The 16,869-nt window shown below is 49.6% G+C and overlaps 1 protein-coding gene across 2 annotated transcripts in view; it reads left to right on the top strand.

Annotated features, from left to right (window-relative positions):
* The window catches only part of SCHIP1 (schwannomin interacting protein 1), a 272,191-nt gene that overhangs the window by 206,284 nt on the left and 49,038 nt on the right, over positions 1-16,869 (top strand). The window lies entirely within an intron of this gene.

Here is a 16,869-nt window from a genome sequence, read left to right as displayed (position 1 = left end):
GGGGGGGGGGTGGTGGGGGGGTGGTGGTGGTGATGGGGTTGGTGATGGGGGAGTAGTGATGGGGGGTCGTGATGGGGGGGGGTGGTGGTGATGGGCGGGGGTGGTGGTGGTGATGGGGGGGGTGGTAATGGGGGTGGTGGTGATGGGGGTTGTGGTGATGGGGGAGGGGTAGTGATGTGGTGTGGTGGTGATGGGGGGGTGGTGGGGGGTGGTGATGGGGGAGGGGTGGTGATGGGGGAGGGGTGGTGATGTGGTGTGGTGGTGGGGGGGGGTGATGGGGGAGGGGTGGTGATGGGGGTTGTGGTGATGGGGGAGGGGTAGTGATGTGGTGTGGTGGTGATGGGGGGGTGGTGGGGGGGGGGTAGTGATGTGGTGTGGTGGTGATGGGGGGGGTGATGGGGGGTGGTGATGGGGGGGGGTAATGGGGAGGGGTAGTGATGTGGTGTGGTGGTGATGGGGGGGTGATGGGGGAGGGGTGGTGATGGGGGGGTGGTGGGGGGGGTGATGGGGGAGGGGTAGTGATGTGGTGTGGTGGTGATGGGGGGGTGGTGGGGGGGTGATGGGGGAGGGGTAGTGATGTGGTGTGGTGGTGATGGGGGGGTGGTGGGGGGGGGTGATGGGGGAGGGGTGGTGATGGGGGGATACAGCAACTTGCTCTATTACCATAGTACTACAGTATTCCACCTTCGACTTTTACGAACGACTGGGTGTTTAAGGTTAGCGATTTGTCGTATTATCTGGGCCGTATAGCAAATGAAAAAATGCAATTACTTTACGATGCAAGTAAAAAATTTGTGTTTTAATATTTACGTGTTTTTATTTTTTTGTATTATTTAGGGCCCCTTTATAACATCATGCTATAGGCCCCACACTAGCTTCATCCGGCACTGGGAGAGGAGAACACGGCTGCCAGGTGGCCAGGTGTTTGCAGAATAATCGTCGTGACGATTTCCATCGCGACGTTCGTCACAAAAGCCCCTAACCTCCCCCCACACGCGCCGAGAGTTGTCCATCGACTCATTTCACCTCGCCTGCGTGGCACGAGTAGATCGATCGGTGATGTCGATAACAAACCGTCGTGAAGAGTAGGCGAGGGGGGGGCCTTGGGCAGGTCTTGTCGCGAGAACGGAGGATGACTGATGGTGAAGAAGGTTTTGGAGTGGCGGCCAAGAGAATGGAAACCCGCCTGATAGGAAAATCGTCCGCCAAGGAGATGGAGCGATTGAAATCAGCTCGTGTGCAGATGCTGTGCGCATTGTTACCATCACTAGAGATGGTGGTGGTGAACATTTACACTATGAGATCTCTTTTACCAGTGGCAAAATATAATGGTAGGTTTTTACCCTTTTAACTGGTACAAAACTGACACCTTTATTCAAGGCATCATGTTTGCAATGACCACAACACAAGTAGTCAATATAGCAAACAAAAAGAAGCAACTCTGATAAGGATAATAATATGCACTGTCCTTGAAGTTGATTGGCCCACACCCGAGACGGCTTTCTTTAGAGCCTAGTCCCCATTGGTGTAGGGCAAGTGCATATTATTATTCTTATCAGAGTTTCTTCTTTTTGTTTGCTTTATTGACTACTTGTGTTGTGGTCATTGCAAACATGATACCTTGAATAAAGGTGTCAGTTTTGTACCAGTTAAAAGGGTAAAAACCTACCATTATATTTTGCCACTGGTAAAAGAGATCTCATAGAGTAAATGTTTACCCCGAACTCTCAATACTCTGATATTGCACTGTTTTTGAGTTGTACGCCTTCTGGTGTCATCTGACCCTACACCAATGGGGACTAGGCTCTAAAGAAAGCCGTCTCGGGTGTGGGCCAATCAACTTCAAGGACAGTGGATATTATTATCCTTATCAGAGTTGCTTCTTTTTGTTTGCTTTATTGACTACTTGTGTTGTGGTCATTGCAAACATGATGCCTTGAATAAAGGTGTCAGTTTTGTACCAGTTAAAAGGGTAAAAACCTACCATTATATTTTGCCACTGGTAAAAGAGATTTCATAGTGTAAATGTTTACCCCGAACTCTCAATACTCTGATATTGCACTGTTTTTGAGTTGTACGCCTTCTGGTGTCATCTGGCCCTACACCAATGGGGACTAGGCTCTAAAGAAAGCCGTCTCGGGTGTGGGCCAATCAACTTCAAGGACAGTGCATATTATTATCCTTATCAGAGTTGCTTCTTTTTGTTTGCTTTATTGACTACTTGTGTTGTGGTCATTGCAAACATGATGCCTTGAATAAAGGTGTCAGTTTTGTACCAGTTAAAAGGGTAAAAACCTACCATTATGGTGGTGGTGGTGATGATAGTGCTGGTGGCATGGGAAAACTTTCATTCAACAATCGATTGACCATGGCTGACAATTATGATAGTCGATCCACTGCTGAATGAAAGCCTTCCCAGCAGTGGATGGACCCTGACCGGCAATGGTCAATCCGCTGCCCACTTCCACGCAGCAGTGGATGGACCATGACCACCGCAAGCGTCCACGCAGCAGTGGATGGACCATGACCACCGCCAGCTTCCACGCAGCAGTAGAAGGACCATGACCACTGCTAGCTTCCACGCAGCAGTGGATGGACCATGACCACCGCCAGCTTCCACGCAGCAGTAGATGGACCATGACCACCGCCAGCTTCCACGCAGCAGTAGATGGACCATGACCACCGCTCGCTTCCACGCAGCAGTGGATGGACCATGACCACCGCCAGCTTCCACGCAGCAGTAGATGGACCATGACCACCGCTCGCTTCCACGCAGCAGTGGATGGACCATGACCACCGCCAGCTTCCACGCAGCAGTAGATGGACCATGACCACTGCTAGCTTCCACGCAGCAGTGGATGGACCATGACCACCGCCAGCTTCCACGCAGCAGTGGATGGACCATGACCACCGCCAGCTTCCACGCAGCAGTGGATGGACCACGACCACCGCCAGCTTCCACGCAGCAGTGGATGGGCCATGACCACCGCTAGCTTCCACGCAGCAGTGGATTGACTGTGGCTGCTGCTACTGCTGCGGACGAAATTGATTAAACGAATAACTTTTGGCTCCATTTTCTAATGAACGTCGTGTAGTTTTGTGTGTGTGTGCGCTACGGACGTTACATTTCCTTGCGCTATGACGAACGCTGTTCTGCAACAACCTCGGAGCCAAACGGCCACTCGCGCGAGCTGCGTCGCTCTCCGCTGGAGCGCGGCCCTCTGCGAGTCAGGCGCGAGTCAGGTTGGGTCCGGTCGGTCGGGTGGACTTCGCTGTGACTCAGCCACAATTTCCGTCTCGTTTGGGCGAGAGCGGTGAGAGGAGGGTGGGGGCCCGCGGTGGCTGCGAGATGTCAACTCCCTCGCCTGGTACGCAGCAGGTGGTGGGTTCGATCCCGACCCTGACGCCTGCTGCTGTATGTTTGGACGTAGGATTTTTGTGACCGATATTATACATTTTTGTTGTATATTTTGTGGGTTTACGCTCCAACACACCGGTGTGCTATACTAGTAATTAATTGGCACGTTTTGTTTACGTGACAAAACTTACTGATTGTGAATTACAGTATGTATATTTAGAGGTTGCATGTTCTCCCCGTGGTCGTGTGGATTTTATCTCCGGGTCCTCCGGTTTCTCCCCTCCACACTTAGAATAAACATCACCACCCGTTTAGAGCATTAAGATTTCCACGTGATGATAAGCCACTTCGATGAGCTATCATTTGTGGCCGGGTCGCTTGTGGAAGAAGAAAAAAACCCAGTATCGCTCAGTATGCCTTAGCTGGTAAAATAAAAAAAATTGTTTGGTTAAATATATCACGGGACGGGGGTGGGATGGAGAAGGGGGCAATTAAGGAGAGAGAGCGAGAGAGAGCGAGAGAGTGGGAGCAACGGAGAGTGCGGCAGAACGAGCTCTTTTTATTTAGAAATTTCAGGGGCTCATTAAATACAGCCGAGCAGTTGAGCATCATCGAGAAATGACCTTCAAAGGCAATCAAAATCAGATGCTGAAGTGATTTCCCACCGAGAGTACATTGTGTTTTAGTTATCCCGTGTTACCAGCAATCACCAGACAGCATTCCATCACAATCGTAGCTCACAGAGTATAATAATAATAAGAATGATGATGATGATAATAATAGCCAGTCACGGGAGACGTGTTACCAACCTTCAACAAGACTGGCACGGAGTGTGCGTGCTGGGTTACCCAAGACCGGTTCCAGATCTACCTCGCCGTAGATTGTTAGCCGTCGCCAGGAATCGAACTCGGGTTGCCGGAGTCATGCATGTACGTATGTATGTATGCATGTTGTATGTATGCATGTTGTATGTATGCATGTTGAACTTCTTTCGCGCTGTACCTAAGCCAACCGTGCTAATCGGAGGTCTGGGGACAGTGTGGGTTCGCGAACCGTTGCGCATGGGTCTTCAACCAGAGTGTATTTATATTCTTAGGTTTTTTCGGTAAAGTCACGTAGGTAAAAAATTAAAATTAATAAAAGTAAAATAAAAATAAAATAAAAATCACGACGTTTCGGAGGCAACACAAGCTTCCGAAGACGGAAGAAGACGGAAGCTTGTGTTGCCTCCGAAACGTCGTGATTTTTATTTGATTTTTTATTTTACTTTTATTTTATTAATTTAAATTTACATTTTTTACCTACGTGACTTTACCGAAAAAAAAACCTAAGAATATGAATCATTGCAGTCACGAAAGCTTCAAATCTAGAACAGAGTGTATTTGTATAATTTGGGATTGGACCGAAGAAAATGGTAACAAAACAACTTTTTTTTTAATGTATATGAAATGTTTTTTTTTGTGCGGCTATTGTCGGCTGGGTGTTCCACGCCGCCGCCGCCGCTTGCACGGGAAACTCTGATTAGCTCTCATTCTGTTCGTGTTTTTTTTTCTCGGAGCCTGCGAAAAAAACGAAGCCGGGACCTTTCCTTGGTTCCGGCTCGGTGCCGTAGCGCACCAACAGTCGGCTCACGTCATTGAGTCAGCAGCCAGTCGTTGTGTCTATTCTACACAATCACAGTGCAGTGGTATTCATCTCAGACAACCTGGGGGAGAGGACGGGTGGGGGTGGGCGGTGTCGCAGGCGAACTTCACAGCTAATATTTGCAAGCTAAGCGATAGGCACCGCGGGCAGCATTCGCTCGAGGGACACCGGCATCTTCCAAAGCTCGGCCTCGTCCCTTCCCCGAGACGAACTCACGCAGCGCACTGTTGGCACGGCACGGCATCCCCCCCCCCACCCCCCCATGGTGCCAACCAACCAACACAACAGGGCGACTCCCCGTCCAATTCCCCCCCCCACCCCTCTTCGTATCCCCCACCCCTCAGGCCCTCGGGCCCCGATGCAGTTGCACCTCCTGGCACGCTCTCCCCGCACCCAGCTCTAGTGCCTCCGTTGCATCGGAGGATCGCGAAGCACTCGCGATCGATGCCCCCCCCACGACCCCCTCCCGCCCCCCGCTCGCGACGGCTGCCGGCGGCGCACCGAGCGTCGACCCCCGGACACGAAGGGCGGTGACGCAGCCCGTGCGCTTTGATCCTCGCCACGCCGGCGTGGCGCTCACCGCCGCGGCTGCGTTCGTCCCCGATGCATCGTGAGCCTCATGCGGCACCGGGCAGAGCTTCAAGTGAAAAGCCCTGCTGGTGTTCTTCACGTACGTGGCCTGGCCGCGTGTCTGGTCGCCGTGGCCTAAGGCGGCTAGGAGATGTTAACTGCCTCGCCTGGTGTGCAGGACGTCGTGGGTTCGATCCCGGACTCGACCCTGACGTCTGCTGTAATATTTAAGTTTGCGAGTCTCATACTCTTAGTTCTTTCGGTAAAGTCACGTAGGTAAAAATTAATAAAAAAGAAAATATTGTTTTATTTTTTTTTATTTTAATTTCATTTTTTTACCTACGTGACTTTACCGAAAGAACTAAGAGTATGAATCCTTGCAGTCACGAAAACTTCAAATCTAGAATTTGCGAGTCTCCTTCCCGGTGGTCGCGTGGAATTTTCTACGGGTCCCCTCCGGGTTTTCCCATCCACATTGAGAATCAATGCGCGTTTAAAAATAGTTGGCTGCTGTACATTTCCGCGTAATGATAAGCCACTTCGTTGAGCCATCATCTGTGATAGCCAGGTCGCTTCTTAAAAAGAGCTAGATAGCTCAGTGGGCCGTACCTTGTAAAATAAATCTATTTTATCGTTTAAACATATAGTCGTGAGGTTTGTATCCGTGGATACGGGAGCCACCGACCTGTAGGGTCATTGGAGACGTGGGTTCCGGGGAGCATGAGGACGACGATGCTACGCGTCTTCAATATGATTTGGGGTGGATCCTCGTTCCAGGACCATTATCTGAGAGCGCGGTTCCTTGGCCCCGGAGATGAGGGCCTTCGTCACGGTGGCTTGGGTCGCTACCCTGCAGACCGGGAGAACGTCGATCGATCTTCACTCGTCGGGTCGATGATGCCATCGAACCCGAGTGGGGGGGGGGGCACGTGCAAGCTGACATATTCCACTCCAGGATGCGCTCTGAAGAAGGGCCATTTTCCGAAACGTCGCCGGTTTTATCTATATTTTGTTCCTTTAAAGGTCACGGTGCGATTAACAACTGTATTGAGGTCATCGTTGTTCTGATTGTGATTCGTGCAGCGGTAGCATCGCCAACGTAACGTGCCATCCTATCCCGAGTGAAGCGCTCTAACCGCAGTGCCGCCCGGCCAGGCCTCTACAGCATTCCTCATCACAGCTGTAATCGAGGCAACTAATCTTGATAGTAAATCTGCTGGGTACACATCGCTACCGCTCGCAAATTGATCCCAGCAGCAGCGCACACTCGCACGTCAGTCCGGCTAATGCGTCGAGGCATTGCCCCGAGGTTGACATTGAGCGATAATTATTTTTTTGTTCTTCAATTATTTCCAATTATCGCGTGAAACGATTGGCAGGGAATCACCGTGGGTTTCCAAATTCGACCGAACGCGACTCGAGCGAGCCTCCCCCACCGCGTGTCCCTGGGCCTGTGAGGGGCATCTCACCGGGACGTTGTGACGTTGGCTGGTGAGGTGGATGCCTGTACAGTGGTGGCCTGACCAGGCAGGCGCGTGGGTGCTAGTGGCCTGACCAGGTGGGCATCTGCGCAGTGGTGGCCAGACCAGGTATGACCTCTGCGTGGTGGTGGTCTGGCCAGGTGGGACCTCTGCGTGGTGGTGGTCTGGCCAGGTGTGTGCCTGCGCAGTCGTGGCACGGGGCTCAAGCAAACCAAGTAAATGCCCCGGAGGGCCCAAGCAGCTCAAGGGGCCCTGATTTCATGAAAGAAAAGAAAAGATATGGTTGCGAAGCAAATATCAGCTGTAATTTAAATCCTCATAAAGATAGCAGGGAAATTAACATAAAACTGCAAATGTATCTCTCTCATCCCTCACTTGTCCGTATCTCTTCAGTCGTCTAACTCCGCGTGTGTCCCTTGTCTGGCATCTCTCTCATCATTTCACCGAATCTCTCAGCCTCACCTGAATCTCTCTTCTTTTACATCCTTCTTGTCTCGCCACATCTCAAATCTCGCGTCGAGATCTCTTCTGTCAGCTCGCTAGGGGTTTATAAAGCAAAAGTGGGGGGTGGAGGGGGAGGGGGGAGCTAAAGCCCCTCCCCCCCTCCCACCTCAATAGGCCAGCACCACCACTTCGCCTTACGGGACATGGGGAAGCAAAATGAGCAGCACTTAACATTCCCCAGCTGCGAAGCGATGCCACCCACGCCAACTGCGCTGGGGCAAAGCCATCGGACAATGGTATCTGGCATTAGGTTCCAACAGCCTGCGCTTAATGCACATTAAAGCCATTAGCTCTGCACGTAATAACGCAGTAATAGCAACAATGTTGCTCTCCCCCACCACCACCACCCCAAAGTTGTATTCCAAATGGCACACCCGTAGTAATGTCGCAGATTGCTAGCTGGCAGTGCACTACCCTGTGGTAGAGAAGAGCCCCGGAAGATGACGTACCAAAAAAAAGACGCCCTTTTGAAGTCATATGAATCAGCCTGCTCATTCGCCACACATGGGGGTACCCTTATGATGTGTTTATTGTGTGTAAAATATCAGTCAAACCTTTATAATTGAACTTTCATGTTTTATTTTTTGATGCACTGATTTGTAACCAGACTGAGGGTGGTCATCTACTCTCTGAAGTTCAGACCTCAGTTGAGTCAGGAAGGCTGATACCTGAATTCGATCCCAGGATCTTGGTAGTGCTCACTGTTATAAAATCGTATTAGTGATCCATCATTCATTGTGGCGAGATGTCAACTCCCTCGCCTCGTATACAGGAGGTCGTGGTTTTGATCCCGACCCTGACGCCTGCTGTATATTTGTAGTTTGCGTGTCTCTCTCTCTGTGGTTGCGTGGACTTTTCTCCGGGTCCTCTGGTTTTTCCCTCCACATTTAGAATCGTGCGTTTAGAATATTTTGCTGCTATAAATGTCCACATCATAAGCCACTTCGTTGCGCTATCATTTGTGGCCAGGTCGCTTCTGAAAAATACCTACCATAGCTTAGTCAGCCTTACCTGGTAATTTTTTTTTAAGTTTAGTTTTTATTTAGTTTAGCTGGATTATGGCCTCCCCAAGCCAGTGACATTTCTCACGGTCTTGCGGTGCAACGACCCATCCGGCTGCTGCACATGTGTTGAATGTATATTTTATGTACGTTGAACTCCTTTCGCACCGTACGTAGCCAACCGTCCTAATCGGCGGTGCGTTCCCTCCTTTGACTGCCACTCTGTCATGAGCCGCGACCGTCACTGCTACGATCATTGCGACTGCGTGAAACTACACACGCACTCTATTGTAAGTAATATACGCCTGCAGATAGATGTGTTTCATTACAATAATGTATTCGGAACAGCTGGGAAGGTCTTCTGCCAATTGTGGACGATTAACTTGGTCATGATATCAGCATGCAGCTCGGTGTTCCGTCGATGGGTGCACATCTGTTGGGGTCTTTAATGCCAAGCAGTGGCTCGTGAAGCTGCATCACTGACTTCTATTACAGATGGCTCACGTCTTTAAGATAGCTCTGAGTGGCTCAACGGGTCAGAGACCCTGAGCCGGTGTGCACCGCTGGGAACCTGGGTTGGAGCCCAGACCGTCATCCGCGATTAACCGCACGCGTTCCCAAGTGCAAAGTGATTTGATGGTCTGAGGCCCGGTAAGCAAATGGCTGTACAACAAAAAAAAACACCTTCACTTATTTGACTTCATTGGGATAAATTCCAGCTCGAGACACCTTTTTTTTGGTTGGCACGATTGACATTCTGAAGGCGCTTCTTTGAGTTGTCGTTATTCACACTCTTTGCGGGGGGAAATGAAAGTGTGGCTACATGGGCCGATTACAATTCCTTCGGAACAAGCCCCGTGATTTCATATTCACGATGGGGCCGTTCTCTGACACACGGTGATGCACTGCTAGCTCACAAAGAGTGCCTGAGGGAAGACTATTCGACTTAGGCCCAAGACGCCAGTCGTATCATTGATGTTGGTGAGTGGGGGAGAAGCGTTTTGTGGGTTCGAATCCAGGTTTCAGCCACCCAATGACTGAACTGGGTTCTGAAGTTCACAGAGTAGATGGCCACCCTCAGTCTGCTCGCAAATGACTTGCAGACAAAAAAAACACGTTTTTAAGTTTGATTGATCGCTCACTTCGAACTTATTACGGTTTTAAGGCTTGACTGATAATTCTACGGCAAGTGTACGCCCCTATGTATGGTGAACAAGCAGGACTACATATCCAAATGACTTCACAATTACGTCGGTTTTTTTTATCAACTCCATCTTCTAAGGCAGGGGTGGGGAACCTTTTTTCTGCCAAGGGCCATTTGGATATTTAAACATCATTCGCGGGCCATACAAAATGATCAACTTAAAAATTTGCCCGTTATATTTGGTCAAACATTTAATTAACCCGCCCCTAATGTGATGGCTGGAACTGCTTCTCTCTGGTGAGGCGTGTGATGTTAGCTGGTATTGATGATGATGTTGCTACTTGCAACTGCTTTTCCAGGTTTGCTCCTTGGCAGGGCCAGACCAAATGATTTCGCGGGCCTTATACGGCCCGCGGGCCGGACGTTCCCCACCCCTGTTCTAAGGGCTGTTGCCCAACACAGGGTGGTGCACTGCTCGCTCGCAAGAGTCGTTTGAAGGGACAACGTCTTCGACTCGTGTGACACAACGCCAGTCGTGCAAGTGGCATTGGGGGGAGGGTTGCAAGAAGCGATTTTTTTTTTTGCTCGAGCATTAACGAAAGAATGGCTCGTGTTTAGACACGCTGCTTCGAGGCCACAGATACAAACCTGCCACCGCAGGTTCTGCAGGGAGTGGCCCCTTCAGACCGCAGCGGCACGGCCAGGAGCTGGGATAGTGTCGTGGAGTCAGCGGCCACATTCGTTGCATCGTTGCGGCGATCGAAAACGCGAGATTCGTGTTGCTTTTAAGATTCAACGCGACGAATTGTCGCAGAGGCTTCAAAAACAACGTGCGGCCGATTCGAGAGTTTGAAAAATATCGGTCCTCTGCACGTGTGCTTGGAGCCTCGAATTGGCTCGTGAGTTACAGTACAATCGGAATCTTTCTTGAGACTGGAGGAGGAGAAACCCGATGAGCTATGAAGCTCTTTTTCACAGCTGTCCAGTCGGGGCGGCTCAGCGAGTGACAACAGCAGATCCAAAACAAACGCGAGAGGAGTGCAACACAGAGAATGGGGCAGGAAAGTCACTAAATATAAATAATGAATACATTACTCTTTGGTTCTTTCGGTAAAGTCACGTCGGTATAAAACACCGAAAGAACCAAAGAGTATGGATCCCTGCAGTCACGAAAACTTCAAATCTAGAATGAATACATTCATTATATGAGTCCGATTTATCAAGCCTGGGCAAGGCAGCAAAAACAACAACAGTCCCAGACCTCATTCTTTGGTTCTTTTCGGTTAAGTCACGTCTAAAAATAAAATAATAAATTAAAATAACTTGTTTTTTTTAGTTATTTTAATTTATTATTTTATTTTTAGACGTGACTTAACCGAAAAGAACCAAAGAATAATTCCTGCAGTCACGAAAGATCCTAAATTAAGATTAGTCCCAGACCTCACCAAGACGGGGGGGGGGGGGGTGCCTGAAGAGACCTCGGTTCTGCTGTTGCTCACACGTGGATCGACTTCTGAGCCGCGATCACCAGCAGCCGGTGCCTCGAGAGGAGTGCGCCAAGACGCGCCGCATCCTGGCCATGCTTCCGCTAACACCGGGGACAAAGTAGGGCCTTCTTCGCAAGCTACGAACGTGAATGCGCGTTGAGATTCTTTCGCGCCAGTACGTGGCCGAGCAGCGTGCTCATCGGTGAGACCCACTGAGCTACGTAGATATTTTTCTGAGACGCGACCTGGCAAACAAATGATAAGCTCAATCACGTGGAAACGTACAGCGGCAAAATACTCGTAACGCACGTTGATTCTGCAGGGAGAGAGACACGCAAACTGCAAATATACAGCAGCAGGCGCTAGAGTCGGGATCGAACCCACGACCTCCTGCATGGCAGGCGAGGTAGTTGACATCTCCTAGCCACCGCGGTGGGATGTTACCCCACACTGCCCAAAACGTTTACCACGTGTTGTTTAATCGTCACCCATGGCTGAGATTCACTGGCTAGTGATATCTGGACCGATCATGTGCTCCTCCACCGCCATCACAAAATCAGAATCTTTATTCATACCGGAGGTATCCGATGAGCTATAAAGCAATTTTTCACAGACATCCAGTCGAAAAGGTGCAGCCCTGCGAATTGCTTTAACTCGCTCCACCTGCTGGTGGAAGGGCCGCCACTATAGAGAGAGCTCCAGAGAGCCCCTCGAGAGATTAATTCGGCCTTCTCTTCCACGTGAAAGAGGTAGGAGCGCCCACACTTTATCCCACCCACACGATACCTGCCCAGATCTCCAGCAGGGGCGGGTCAGAAAGTTACAACAATAAACGATACAAAAACACGATAGGAGAGTGTAAAGTATAGGCAAGGTCAACAGATAATCTAGATTTGAAGTTTTCGTGACTGCAGGGATCCATACTCTTTGGTTCTTTCGGTAAAGTCACGTAGGTATAAAATAAAATAAATTAAATCACGACGTTTCGGGCGCAACACAAGTGCCCGTCATCAGGTGGGACAACCACAGCAAGAAACAATTGCTGAAGTGGGCTAAAGGACTGCTTGTAACACGAGGCTATATAAGTAAGAGAGGGGGGGGGAGGAGCCAGGGAGGAGAGATAGAGAGGGTGGGGGTGGGGTGTGGGGTAGGAGGAGTGGAGAAGTGCAAGAACCAGCAAGTTACTTTGCCGAAAGAACCAAAGAGTATGTAAACAAATAACTTAAAATAAATATAAATAAAACCTTTTTTTTAGGTAAAGCCCAACTGAGCGATGAGCTTATTTTTCCGAAGCAATCTGGCCACAAATGATAGCTCCACCACCACCACCACCACCCACCAACCCTGCTTCGCTAACTCCGCATTATAATCAGGGTGCTTAAAACATATTCTCGCGTGCCTCATGGGATGATGGGTGGGTCACGCAACAAATCAGCTCGCAGTGACAGTCGCCACTCAAACCTGTTGGGCTGCGAGGTGGTCAGAGGTACAGCAAGAGTGGGTTTCCTCTACATATGCACAGACGTACGCGACCTTTCTTGTCCCTTCAATAATTAAACATTTCCCCCCGCGATGTAAAAAAAAAAATTCCATCAACAAAAATTCATTCTCAACAATTTAGACAAACATCCTCCCCCTTGAGTGACCCCCGCCGTGGAAGAAGCCTTCATCTCAGCAGTGGACTGACACACATGCGTCGAATATTTATTCTAAAATGTGCATGCTGTTCACACGCAACGTGGATATCTCAGCATTGGCGACGCTCGCCGCGAGCGACGACACGGGCTGGAGGCCAACGCAAAGAGCGGTGCACCGTGCGTTGCGACAGTGCGGGTACAGTGCTTCTATGGCCTCTGGAGGATTATTCCGTCAGCCGGAGGAGGAGGAAGGAGAGACGAGAGAGGGGCCGTGGCCCCCTGCTCTCACTCGCACCGCCGTGCCTCCTCAATTCCCACGTGGATGTCACTGCTAGGCAAGGGTGCTGCATCATGTCCGGGATCATCATCCCCTACCTCCCCCCTCTCTCTCATCTTGCTACATCTCCTCGTCCCTCAGGGCACTCTTACGAGATCACAGAGGCTTTAAGCGCGAATAACGACAATGATCGTAATAATAATGACGATAGTTTAATGTTCCGGAAAGTAATACGGTATATTTTTTTCGGGGGGAGGGGTTTAATTTTTTTTTAAATCATAAAAAAAATCATTTTCATAACGACGTCTCCCATTATGTTCGGCCATCGTAACATTTTTTTGTTCCCTGTGCGACCGAATGGAGGTGGGGGTGGTTGTTGGCTCATGCCACCGCAGGGGTTTCCTGAGCTTGTTGCTCTCCCGAGGGCGTTTTTTCTGCTGCTTCTTGTTTTCCTTTCGGGCTGCTACCAAACCGCGTGCTTTGCCGAACGATTCCCCGATGTTTCTCGCCGAGATTCTTCAGCAACTGAGCCTGTCGGCTCTTTCTCTCTCTCCGTTTGTGCAAGGATGGGTTTGTCGTTGTTTAAAGAGCATTTTTTGATTACGGGAAAGGCTTGCCCAACGCGGTTGTATCGAACGCGTGTTTTGGCTAGACACGGGTTTACCTAATGAGGTCTGTTTTATGGAACACGGGGATGATGCTTCGGCTATACGCGATTTGATGCTGCTAGGATTTTCATCTCTGTGCCGTGAGTGCTGCGTCCGTTGGAAGGTGTGAAATTATCCGACTGTGAGAGCGATTTATTTTGCATGTTTTTTGTGTGTATGCGCATGTCATAATGCGCCTGTGCCAACGGTGACATTAGTAGGGGGCACAGTTGGTGCATCTGCCAGTCATCTCAGTCAGCCAACCCATGGCACCTGCTGAGTCTGTCCCGTGACCTCCTCCTGCCAGCAGCGAGCCTTCGACACTTCACGTGGCCTCAAAGTGCACCTAGCCTGGCACAGGCGCCGCGGTTGACGCCGCCGTCACTTTCGGTAAAGTCTACGTGACTTTACCGAAAGACCCAAAGAACACTCGAGCAGGCAACGGCGCAAGGCAACCGTCCACACGCTGCCGCACTCAACTAGCCGTACAGCTGTCGAGGACGTCACTCAGACGGGCTCCCAGTTGGCGAATCATCAACGCGCTCGCGGACGACGGCACAAAGCCAACGTGCAATTGCCGCACGCATCTAGCCAGCCGTCCACTCGTCGACGGAGATGGACGGAGGGGGAGACGGCGAACCGTGAACGTTCAAGTGGCAGGGCCAGGGGCGCACCGTCGGGCGTTAGCGCCGCGGTGTGGGAAGACGAATGGAGACGTGGGGTGGCTTTGTGCGGAGGTGGAATTGTAAAATAAAGACATGGAGGGCTACTCCGGCATCCTTTAGTACAATAACAAGGGTGGAATAATGTAGGTTTAGTTAAACAAAGAGGGCGACTCGGGCATCCTTTAGTACAATAACAAGGGTGGAATAATGTAGGTTTAGTTAAACAAAGAGGGCGACTCGGCATCCTTTAGTACAATAACAAGGGTGTAGATATTGTAGATTTAGTTATACAAAGAGGGAGGGGGGGTGGTCATTTCTGACCCAGGAAGGCAACGCCGATGTTCTCCCGTGGCTGTGAACCACGTGACCGAAAGCACGTGGCCTACCACGCCCGCAGACGTTCAATACAAAAGTCTAAATATTAACAGAAGACATAAACGTTGATGTATGTAAATACATCATAAAAAGGCAATCTATGTCACATTCATGAATAATATATTTCTAAGTTCATGAATATATTTGTTGTGTTTATATTTAGTCTTTTGTACTGTACGTCGATCGTTGCCTTTGGTAGGCCACGTGCGTATGGTCACGTGGGACACGTAGCTCCTGCATGTGTGTGAAGACAAGAGCTTTAGTCGGAGGAATGTGACCCCATAGCTGTCAATCTATATGGTTTACACCAAGGCGTGATTATAATATATATTGGGGGGGACACATCCTCCCCAATATTCAAATATTCTCAAAATGTCCCCCCCAATACATTGCTATAAAATAGATTTATGTTTATATGGTTATGGTTGTACTTTATGAATCCCTAATCTCTGCCATTACACACAATGAAACAAGAAAAGGTAAAAAAAAACAGAGCCATCTAATACAATACACTATTATACATTATTGTAAAAAATAAATAAAAAGTCCATCCTATGCGTTAGTGATTTTTTTTTATTTTAGGCAGGAAATGGCAGGAAATTAGTTTTCAAATTTAGATTTTTTTTTTTTGGGGGGGGGGACCCCCAGACCCCCTGGAAATTGTGCCCCCCCCCCCCCAATGTTGACTCCATGGCTACGGCCTTGGTTTACACCGTATTCTTGTACAGGTAAATTGAGTTTTCAGGTCCATACGGCGTAACAGCCATTTTAATAATAGCAAAAATATATATTTGCGTTTCTCCCTTGCGATGGGACTTTGTAGGATGAACGTTGAGATTTATAAGAGCACGGGGTGACCAATAAGGGGCCATCCATTTAGTCCGTACGCATGGAGGGGGGAGGGGGGTTAACCCAAATGCGTATGCTTGCGTATGGGGAGTCTACTGACAATGTACGCATAGGAAACGGCGAGGGGGGGTGGAGCCTCGATAAGAATTTGTCTACATTGGCCTTCAAATGAGCCACAGTTCAGTTTCTTCAGCTGTCAGACAACAAGTCCTGCCGGGAGAAGTGGGACTGTGGGAGAGGTGTCACTCGTGTGCCACCGTGCCCCTGACTGCAGCTATCACGCAGCTCAGCAACAACAGCGGCCAAGGTACGCGACTTAATTATTTAATGCAGCCGGCGGTGACTATCTGTCTGCTTAAACACGTTAATATTACCAATCCTTGATCGTTTCTGCGTGGATTAAATATCGGCCGTTCTATAGGATTCGGGGGGGGGGGGGGGTGCGTCAGGCGAACGTACGCAGGTGGAGGGGTCAAGTTTTGACAGATTTTTGCGTACCTACTAAATGGATGGCCGCTAAGGTCTGAATTGGTCTGTAATAAGGTATGAGCCCCAGTTAGTTCCAGTGCAAGTCGCCAGCGAAAATCGGCCCCCCTTCAGTGCAAGCGGAGACGGCATTCCGCAGAAGTTACCAACTCCGAACTGTGGCTCCAGAATTCTTCCATCGCAACGATGATCAAGGGATGCTTCCGTGGTCCGTAACGTTTAGCACACTGGCCTTGCAATCCAGAGGGAGCCAGTTCGATCTTCCCGTGCGGCAGTTAAAGCGGTGATGCAAGTTTCCTAAATCTCCTCCAATGCCTCTGTGCACCCAGCAACATCAACTAGTTCATATTCTTAGGTTTTTTCGGTAACGTCACGTAGGTAAAACATCAAAATTAATGAAAATAAAATAAAAACAAAAATCACGACGTTTCGGAGGCAACACAAGTCTCCGTCATCAGGTGGGACCGTCATAGCCGAATTAGCTGCATCAAGTGATGTTTTACCTACGTGACTTTACCGAAAAAACCTAAGAATATGATTCCTTGCAGTCACGAAAGCTTCAAATCTAGAATCAACTAGTTCACCAGAGAACAGTTCGTCGAGTGCGGCTTGTATGTATGGTGAACTTCTTTCGCACCGTGCATAGCCAACCGTGACAATCGGAGGTGCGGGGGAAAGACAACACACTGAACGCTCAAAGGAGTTCAAAAAAAAATCATTTTCAATCGAGAGAATTTAAAAGCG

Source organism: Lampetra fluviatilis, chromosome 51 (assembly GCF_964198595.1).
Source record: "Lampetra fluviatilis chromosome 51, kcLamFluv1.1, whole genome shotgun sequence".
NCBI lineage: Eukaryota > Metazoa > Chordata > Hyperoartia > Petromyzontiformes > Petromyzontidae > Lampetra > Lampetra fluviatilis.
The sequence above is the reverse complement of the archived record's forward strand: the minus strand, read 5'-3'. Positions and strand labels throughout refer to the sequence as shown.